This window comes from Pseudorca crassidens, chromosome 14 (genome assembly GCF_039906515.1).
Source record: "Pseudorca crassidens isolate mPseCra1 chromosome 14, mPseCra1.hap1, whole genome shotgun sequence".
Classification (NCBI taxonomy): domain Eukaryota; kingdom Metazoa; phylum Chordata; class Mammalia; order Artiodactyla; family Delphinidae; genus Pseudorca; species Pseudorca crassidens.
Window position 1 is genome coordinate 41,741,085 of NC_090309.1, and position 9,453 is coordinate 41,750,537.

The 9,453-nt window shown below is 40.9% G+C and overlaps 1 long non-coding RNA gene across 1 annotated transcript in view; it reads left to right on the forward strand.

Moving 5' to 3' along the window:
* LOC137205656 (uncharacterized) overlaps positions 1-9,453 on the forward strand; it is a 734,230-nt gene that overhangs the window by 605,135 nt on the left and 119,642 nt on the right. The gene's annotated exons all lie outside the window — the stretch shown is intronic.

Consider the following 9,453-nt stretch of genomic DNA (forward strand, 5'->3'; position numbering starts at 1 on the left):
ATTTTAAAAGGTGAACATGTATTGCTTCTTTCATTAGAAAAGATATTTTTAAAGGGAATGAACTATTAAAAGAAAAGTACAGTATTAAGAAATACTTTCATCTCTCTTGAAAATTGTTAAATTAAGTCAGATAAAGGAAACAGTATATTTTAGTTTCTCTTTTTACCTTAGCTGCTAGGATTCTCAAAATTATTTTTAATACAAACCTGGTGACTTTCCTGAAAATAGACTTTTTTTTTTTTTTTGCGGTACGCGGGCCTCTCACTGTTGTGGCCTCTCCCGTTGCGGAGCACAGGCTCCGGACGCACAGGCTCAGCGGCCATGGCTCACGGGCCCAGCTGCTCCGCGGCATGTGGGATCTTCCCGGACCGGGGCACGAACCCGCGTCCCCTGCATCGGCAGGCGGACTCTCAACCACTGCGCCACCAGGGAAGCCCCTGAATAGATTTTTGATGTTGTGCTCCCTCTTAGCAGCTCTAGGCAAGACAAAGGGAAAACCATAAAATTTCTTACCTAAGCACCCTGCTACTCACAGCTTCCATCAGAGTACCTGGAAATTGGTTTTACCTCCAGGAAATAAGCGATTAACCAAAAAGCATACAATAACTCCTATGCTTCCCAGAATGTGCTATTTCATGACTGAGGTCACAAACAAAGTTAAATGGCTGTGCCATTAGGGGAATGGTAGGTCAGCCCTTGCCAAAAACAAAGAGTTCTAGAAGGAAATGCCGGCAGAGCCCACCCCACAGAGTGGAAGAGAGTAAACAACATATCGAGCCAATATAATGTGATAATGCTACAGTGCCATCATGATAGGACCAACGTTTGGTGAGTGTTTACTGTAAACCAGACTCTACACTAAGGGCTTTAATTGCATAATTCATTTAATCTTCAATCCAAGGAGATAGGCATGATTATTATTCATTCCCACTTTATTGGTCAGAGAAATGGAGGCTTAAAGATTTAAAAAGCCACGTTCAAAGTCATGCAGCTGGTGAATGGCAGAGCTGAGGCAATACGGCTTAGTGGTTTATACCATCGCTTCAAGGGCAGTCTGTGTGGGTTCAGATCTCTGCTCTCCTATATGTGAGCTGCATGACCTTGAACAGGCAATCTGAATACTTTCTAAGTCTCAATCTATTCATCTGTACAATGCAGATACTGATAACACCTATTTATTAGGTTGTCATGAAATAATGTGTGCGATGGGTGGGGCATTCACAGACACACAGTAAGCGTGGTCATAAATGCAGAAGGGCAGGCAGAGTTGATGGTGGAGTTGCAGGCGTCACAGTGCTAGATCCTGCTGTATTAAGCGTTCCCATCATCTCCTAATTCCCCTTTATCTAATTCTGTGATTGCCAATCAATCATCTCACCAGGCATCTTCTTTTCTGATAGGAAAGGATATGCTGGCAAGACCCCGTGTCTGCCCCATTTGCCTGATAGGCTGTTTGCTTGAAAGTTATATTAATAAATCAGCATTCTAGTTTTATTCAGCAGTAACTGACCTTTATTAGCAGGAATTGACACCATTGAGTCACATATTGTCAAGATCCACTTTCGGAGTCTGAAAGTCTAAAGGGGAAAGAATGGCAAGTGGATAATTCACCAAAGGAAACCTGCTTTAAGGGGCTCTGTGAGGACTGCAGCAAGGCCTTCTTTGGAAGGCCCCATTATCACAGTATTACAGGTGGACGGACACCCATAGTCATCAGGATACCAAGGGAGTACTGAAAACTAAGTCCCATGTCACAAAACCAATTTCTCTCCCTATAGTGGGACCCAGGTGACTCCTTTGGAACCCCCTTTGGATGTCCGGAGCCAATGCCAAGCTGTGTGTCCCTTCCCCTCATCATTCATTGAGTCCATTCAGAGAAGAGCTCAGGCAGCCCAGTGTTCAGTAATTGGGACATGTGGGGATTCCAGCTCCCTGCCCTAATTTCATATATTAAAGTAACCAATTTTCCTTTTTAAAAAATTCCCGTTTGCCGCTTCCCTCCTCTCTCCAGTCCTTTAGTTATTCACTTCTTAATTGTATAACACTACCAAAGACGCCTGAACCCTATGCAGTAAAGAAATCTGAGTTTTCTTCCTGATGCATGTAAAATCTCAGATGCCTGGATTCCGTGCCACGCTGTGCTCTGTGAGGATGGGAAACAAAGGGGTGAAGGACAGTGGCGGCCTGGTGTCTTAATAAGATGCAGATCAGCCGAAGAGCATCAGACCATCAAATCCAGGGTCTGCGGCAACGGCACACCTTTTGTCAGGCTTGGAACGGGCCGAGATGGATTCGGGGCTTTATTGAAAGATCATACAGGATGACTGCAAAATCCCATTACTTGTTGATTAAGTATTGATTGCCTCAGTATTAACAAGCCAGCTAATATGAAGTGACCTCTGAGGCCAGTGGTGTGGGGGGAGGGGGGAGACAATTTACTAAAACAGGCAGGCAGATGAATAAGAGGGCTAGATTTGCTCTTGGCTTTTAGCTTCGGTTAAAATGTCACACTCGATAGTGCAGATCAATGCCCACTTTATTTCCTCACAGCCGTCTTATTACCGTCATGAGGCTGCCTCCTTTGATGCTTTCTAATGACCCTCTGAACTGCCTGCTCAGCTCACCCTCTGCTTTCAAGTGAAAGGAGAGCCCTCTCTGCTCCCTCACTGCTGACGGAGCGGCCATGGATATGAGGCTGGGCCACAAGGACCAGCAGAGCCTTGTCCAGGGTCAGCAGTGCTACACTCGCTGCGCTTTTCCCCTTGTCCTTTGCTTTCCTTCGAGCATCTTCAGCATCAAAGCTCGTCTCCTCTTGCCAAGATTCCAAATAAAGCCGAGGTGGTGAAACAAGAGGCTGAGCTCCAAACTCCGACCCAAGGCCACCATCTGGGTCAGGGGCTTTATGACTTCATTCTCCAGGAAGGGAACTCTTGCCTATTTGAAACCTCCCCCTCCCATCCAGAAATGGATGTCTTTGATGACGGGAAAAATAAGTAAGTAAACAAATAACTTGAAAAACCAAAATTCTCCCTCACTCCAATCAAGCAAACTGCGATTTAAGAAGGCCTATGGCGTGTGCCAGCCAAAGGAATGGTAAGCAGTCTTCTGCTATGGAAATCTTAGTTTACTTTTTAGTCTATAAAGAGGAGCTTTTGTGAACATGCTCCGCTCTTTTAGCAAGGTGTTTGGTTTCTGTGCTGCAAAATACTCTGCTGACTACTTAGTCTAGCTTTCTCTGAGTATAAATATTTCATGTGCTGGCCAGTGTAGGGATTTGTCAATGCCCTCCTATTGGCCAGAGGTCTGGCTCCAACTTTCTGCGTCAAAAAGAAAATAGAGAAGTGAATCTAGTGAAAAACTTTCTCCTTGGCAAACATGCTCAATTGGTCTCTGAAATGAAAAGGTTTCCAGCACTTCATGGCTAGCGGGAGGAACAGAGAAGAAACTTTAAACTCTCTAAGGCTGGTATTCAAAGCCAATGTCGACCTGAAGATGAAAACCATAATAATTTCTCTGGGGCTTTAAGAAACTGCCTCAGTCAGTTTTGTTGCTGCAAAATTCATAATTTAAAGCCTCTTCCCACCTATTCCAGCCTAAATTGGGTGAATAAAGATCATTTCTCCCTTTACTTAACTATATCAGTCTCTTTTCTCAGGGTCTTAACAGGCTTCCATATAGAGTCTTATAATTCAGAACCACTCAAAGTCCACCACAAGCAAAACCATTTTCCTTTCTTCTTTTCCCATCTATTATTTTCTGCTCTTACAGGAAAATCCACTAAATCCCTCCCCCACTTTCCCTATTTTTCAACTACAGTCTCTAAATATTTATTTAATACAAACCATGTGTATATTTGCAGCATTAAGTTGGCATTCAAAGGTTTGTTGAATGAATAAACTTGTTTCGAATTATTTTTCATTGAGTTCATGAATTTACTGTGTGGTTCTGTAAGGTATAAAGACTAATTCTCTCTACTCTACAAAAATTGAGACATCATAATGAGAAGCCTGGCTTGCATTCTTCCCTCAATCTCATGACCCCCAATGAATCTGCTGGAAAACCTATATAATAATGAGTTCTATAATGAAAGAAACTTTTGGAAGAAAACATAAACATCTCAGCAAAGAACATTTCATATTTCTATACCCAGGAACCCCTGTATGGGATAATATCCTGTTTAATATTTCTGCAAAACTATTCTGGCCTCAGAGAAATTTTTTAGTTTATAAAAATCTCAACCTAAGATATAATACAGGGATAAACAATTAGTGGTCTCAGGAAAAGTTTATATAAATTTATGGAAAATAGATACACAGCAGGAGGTGAAGGGAAGTGAGGCTTAAATAGAAAACACTCTTAAGTTTCTGAGTTTAGTGTCATTCTGCTTTCATACCCAGCCATACCTTCTGAAAAAATGATTAAATACGTGTGATCTGTCTCCCTTCTTTTGGTTCAGATGCACTTTATTCATAACTTCAGGAAATATTTATTAAATGATGACTGACTACTAGGCACTGTAAAAACATACCTGAACAAATGCATGGCCCCTGGGCCAAGGAGCTCCATCTAAAGGAAACCAAAAGAATCATAGGAACATATAGCAATGTAACAGATCTAAAGCCAAAGATGATTAAGACTCTAAAAATTATTGACCAAATGCTTCTATCCCGAGGGACTGCCCAGACGCAACTGGTGCCTTGATTTCTGGCCTAGTCTCCTTTGACTGAGTAGATGAAACTAGTTCACTAGAGTTACCCTGAAACCAAAGTTGACATCATGACCTTCCATGACTCTCAATGACCAATGAGGCAAAAGTTAAACAAACAGCGTTTTTTTAGTATTACTTGGATGAGTTTTAGGCATTTCAATGACACCAAAATAGTAACAGTATTTGTGCACACCTATGTGTTTATTTGCACTAACTCTTAAAAAATGTAGGGACCAGTGCTTTGAATTACATCTTTTCTCAAAATGTTGCTTTATGAAAATCTTTTTTTGTTTTGTTTTTTGTTTGTTTGTTTTGTTTTTAACATCTTTATTGGCGTATAATTGCTTTACAATGGTGTGTTAGTTTCTGCTTTATAACAAAGTGAATCAGTTATACATATACATTGAAAATCTTTGCTATCTACCTGATCTTCCTCAGCAATCTCACTTTTCTGCACTCCCATAGCTCCTTCCCATCCCCGACCACATGCTTGGGAAACACTGAAACACTGAGTTCTTGGCCCCAACCCTGCCCCAATTCTGTGTTTCCCATGTCCTTGTGCCTCTGAACACACCATTCTCATGCCTCAGGTATATTCCTCCCTCTTTCCTTACCAAAGATAACTTCATCTATAAATATGCCCTGGTTTTTCCTGAAAGAATTTGTTCATTTCATAAAACTTTATATTTAAATGTGTTACTTTCTAGCGACTGTGCTAGGTACCAGTGATTCCCAGGCTAAAGGACTCACACTGGAAAGAAGATATGCAGACAAATGATTATGATGAAATGTGACGATATGCATAATATAGAATACACAGAAAGGTTACTATTAGTACAAAAGAAGCAGTACTTCTTTCTGGAAGGGCGAGGCAAGAATAAAGATGTTCAAGTACGGGCTCCCCTGGTGGCGCAGTGGTTGAGAGTCCATCTGCTGATGCTGGGGACATGGGTTCGGGTCCTGGTCCGGGAGGATCCCACATGCCGCGGATCCCACATGCCCGTGAGCCATGGCCGCTGAGCCTGCACGTCGGGAGCCTGTGCTCTGCAACGGGAGAGGCCACAAAAGTGAGAGGCCCGCATACTGCAAAAAAAAAAAAAAAAAAAAAAAAAAAGATGTTCAAGTACAAGATATAACACAGGATGAGTAGAGTTTTAAAAATGTAACGTGGCATGCCATTTGGGCCAGAGGGAATAGCAGAGGAAGATGGAATTGTATGGTGTCCTGCACCTACGCGCATAGCTTTACTACATTTCATTTTTAGTCCGAATGTGGCTGTCTCTTCCCACTTGGCAGTGAACTCCACAAAATCAGGTCCTGGTTCTCATTATCTTGTGGTCTCCACTGAGCTGGTGGTACTCAAAATGCTTTTGAATGAATGATTTTATAAAATTCTCTCCAATCTTTCGCAATAGATCAGTGAAAAGATGAATAAGCACTTTTATATTTTTAACGCTTAGTAGCAACCGGGTCTGCAACACAAGAAGATACACCTAAAGTGAGTTTCCAATAGGTCAAATACATCTCCTTTAACAGGTGTATCATGTACACTAATGGTCTGTAGTTGGGCATGTATGTAGCTATAGTGGTGGTGAGATGGGTGGGTTTGGGCTGGTCAGACTTTTAAAATTTAAAAGCCACACGTTGTCACTGGCATCAGCCCTCATGGCCTGGATGAGGCAGGTGGGTGGAATGAGTAGGAAGGTAGAACAGGCTCAGTGTGGGTGGTGGAGGAACTAAGGAGATGGTTATAGAAGAAAAGAAAAAAGATGAACAATGTTCTATGTTAATAATCTCATTTAAAGGGTCAGTACTGTGTGACAATGAAATTCAGGGTCTGGTTATACTAGAATGTGGCTGGTGGGGAGTTAGGGGAAGAAAAGTTGGGGCAATTTGTGGTTGTAAGTTCAAAGAATATTACCCTTTAAAATACAGAGTGACTTTAAAGAATTAAACTGAAAACAGACAATATAAGAACAAGTTTTTGTATGGCATTCCCAAGAAGAAATAATACACTTGTTATGCATTACAGTCTGTGCTCAAAATGCTATTTCAGCATTCTGGGTATTAAAAAAAGAACCTTATGTGGTCTTGTGGTGAACGACTGTGAAGGATTATTTAAAGTAAACTGTAGGGAAATATAAAACAAACCCAGCTAATTTATCACAACAGTGAAGATGCATAAATAAGATGTCTATGAATAACAAGGACAGCCTACCTATTATTTTAAAAAATTTCATTTTTAGTAGAAAATATACCACATTTTATTTAAAGGAGAATGACCCCTATTTCTTTTCCCACAGCTGTATAGCCTCTGGTACAGCCTTACTTATTACTATGAATATAGCATGATGGCTATTTTGGAAATGTTTTAATTATATGATGAGCCTCTGGAAATGTTGGCTTGAGAGATATATATCTTCACACTCAAGACTAATATTGTCTTAAGCCTGGGAGCTCAAGAACTCAGCAAATGTGGTTACCAATGAATCGCCAATCAAAGAGACAATGGATGATGAGAGTGAAGATATGCCTGTGTACCTTGTGATTTTTTCATTAACAACATGTAGCATATTATGTAGAAGAAACCTCATTGTATCTCTCTGAGCAAGTGATTTAATGCGTAAACATCCTAAACGATTTTTCATAGAAGCCACCAATGATAGGCTTGGATTTTTATCTGAGTCCCTGAGTTTTGTGTTGTAGTTCCGAAACCAGCATGCCAGTTCCTGTAGCACTGACTACCAGTTGTCCAACAAACAGTTTCCCCCGTCCTTCTGGTCACAGTTACACTGCATTTCTCAGTCTCCCTTGCAGTTAAGCTAGAGCCATCATTACAAACTGATCTCTGGCAAATCCCCAGCCCATAAGAGCTCCCCAAGGGCCCCTCACCCTGCCTCTTTCCCTGTGTGCAGGTGAATAGAGAGGTCTCCCAGGACCTAGAAGATGGTGGAGCCACAATGTGGGAGGAACCTAGCTCCTGAATGAATAAAAGGACTTCTTTTCACTTGTACATTTTCAAGAAGCCACCTTTATTGCGTAAAGTCACTCAGATTTGAGGGTTTTTTTTCTTGTTGTTGTTACAGTTGTTAGCCTGTAATTTATTCAAATATAAAATCTTTCTTGTGTCTTTTTTCCATGTTTCTGTTTCTTAACCAAACTTTAGCTGGGCTATATTCTTGTGCCTAATAAACAAGGAGAAATAAACTAGGAGAAAATATATGTTTTCATTATTGAGAAATATAAGACAGGATGAGTAGCTAAATCATATGAACACCCTTGTAAGGATAATATGAAATATAACCAAGTCATAGATGCCTTCAGCATGTCTGAAAAGGAATAGGTGAAGAAAACAACATATAAACAATTCATATTGATTTAAGAAAACCTGATTGGATCAAACATAGTTCGGGCATGAAAATGTGCCATGAGTGACCTATATCACTGATCATTAATCCAGGTCTCCTTGTGTCAAGTGAAAGACAACCAAGACTTTTAAAGCTCCCTTTGGAAACCCTTGTCATCATGAAAATAAGTTCATGCTTCCTGGAACATGTTCATTTATCCTAGCTGTACTATTCTGAAAACCCCAGGTAGTTTTTGGGTACTTGGAAACACTGAGTCTCTTAGAAATCTGAGATGCCAGCACAGTCCAAGTGTCTTTTTTTATTTTTTTGGCTGCGTTTTTTTGTCTTTTGGCTGCGTTTTATTTTTTTGGTCTTCATTGCTGCACGCGGGCTTTTCTCTAGTTGTGGTGAGTGGGGGCTACTCTTCTCATTGTGGTGGCTTCTCTTGCTGCAGAGCACAGGCTGTAGGCACGCGGGCTTCAGTAGTTGTGGCACACGGGCTCAGTAGTTGTGGCTCACGGGCTCTAGAGCGCAGGCTCAATAGTTGTGGCACACGGGCTTAGTTGCTCTGCGGCATGTGGGATCTTCCCGGACCGGGGTTAGAACCCGTGTCCCCTGCGTTGGCAGGCGGATTCTTAACCACTACACCACCAGGGAAGCCCCCAGTTGTCCTTTAAGTAAATTCCACAGTGATGCAGAAAAAGATGTGGCAGTCAAAAAGATGTTTGTTGAATACTCTCATTACTCAGGAAAGTCACATATATGAAAGCCCCACACCTTATCCACCAACACATCCACTAAAAACCCATCAGGCTAGAATTCTCCAGTTAAAGAGACTGCACATGAAAATTCATAGAAAGGACAGATTTCAATACATCATCCTCAAGAAGTGATACTCTCAGAGGTTTGCACCACTGCTCTTTTACAAAGTCCTTGATTTGCTTTTGATATGCATTTTCACCCTTTCAAATGCAACCAGATCTCAGTACATATCACATTTTTAATGAGAAGAAACAAGCAGGTGTTGATGTGCTATATATAACTGCTACAATTCCAGCTACATTTGTCTAATGGGTATGGATATCACTTTTCAACAATACACCAAGAAAAATGAAAAATCAAATAAAAACCTATTCATGTATTTGGCTTCTGGAGAGAACATATTTAAATGGTTGCTTTCATATATTTTGGGAGGCTGGTGAAAATTAGCAACATTTAGAGATTACTGAGAAGACACTTCTGTTGAGTCAAGCTCACATTATTAACAATTTGCATATTACTTAATAACCCATGTGTCTTTCTTGAAAGCATCTATGAGTGGAAATATTTATTCCTTCATACACATCACTGATTGGCATTTCTGTTATTGAAATCCATGCTATCAAAGTGATGAGTCCT